This window comes from Zophobas morio, unplaced genomic scaffold, assembly GCF_036711695.1.
Source record: "Zophobas morio isolate AGI-343-1 ecotype UQ-CSIRO unplaced genomic scaffold, CSIRO_AGI_Zmor_V1 ptg000311l, whole genome shotgun sequence".
NCBI lineage: Eukaryota > Metazoa > Arthropoda > Insecta > Coleoptera > Tenebrionidae > Zophobas > Zophobas morio.
Genome location: NW_026972415.1, coordinates 237,090 through 237,927, shown reverse-complemented (window position 1 = coordinate 237,927; position 838 = coordinate 237,090). Strand labels below are relative to the sequence as shown.

Sequence of the window (838 nt, the reverse complement as noted above, 5' to 3'; positions counted from 1 at the left end):
TATGCTTATAAATGCAAAAATCCAATAATTTATCTATGTTAAGCCTTCGTCGCTAACTAACGAACCTTAAGTATGGCTTTAATGCTATTAACCCCTAAGTTACAACTCTTAGTTGAGATGTGATGGTTTTACGTATTTAGCCTGTAAGAGGACTGGCCACTTGGGGGAAGAGCGCTAATTAGTAACCACAAAGCATGATGGGAGTATCGCGCTCTTTCTTTTGCATATTGTTTGCTACTGTGAAGTAGGTGGCGAGCGTGGTGCCCTAGGCGACTCAGAAACTGTAAAAATTATTATTACAATCTTTTAAAAGTTTAACTAATTCTATTTATAATTTCTTTGTAATAAATTATAGCTGAATTTATTTTTTTTATTGTTTATATTATAAGATATTTGAAGCTTAAAACTGGTAAGGTCAATAATACTAAAAAAAATGACATTATTATACATTAGTTTTTATAATTAAGTAACAGGAAGTTGGATTACGAGGCTTAATGGAAACACAACTCGAACTTTTTCTCGGGTGTGGGAGGGGTGTAAATACTTTTATAAGCCATTAAAAATAAATTAAAAATTGTGAAGTGTAACATCATTTAATGTAAAATGAAAATCAATATATATATGTATCAAGAGTCACAAACTAATTAGACAACCATTATCTCTATGTCAATTATATTAAGATATATATTTTAAATATTATAATTTGAAAATTTTATTGACCCTTGAGTTATATTCGATTAGGTGTTTAAAACATACGTTTTAAAATATGCATTATATTTTTGTGGGATTAATTATGTAAAATCTTGTTAAAGTACGATTATGGCTAATGGAGATAATA

The 838-nt window shown here is 28.6% G+C and overlaps 1 long non-coding RNA gene across 1 annotated transcript; it reads left to right on the top strand.

Moving 5' to 3' along the window:
- The first annotated feature begins 263 nt into the window (after positions 1-263).
- LOC135119879 (uncharacterized) lies at positions 264-543 on the top strand. The gene is made up of 3 exons (XR_010278394.1): positions 264-283; positions 390-409; positions 468-543. It is a non-coding gene; the product is annotated as an uncharacterized LOC135119879 (long non-coding RNA).
- The last annotated feature ends 295 nt before the right edge of the window (positions 544-838 follow it).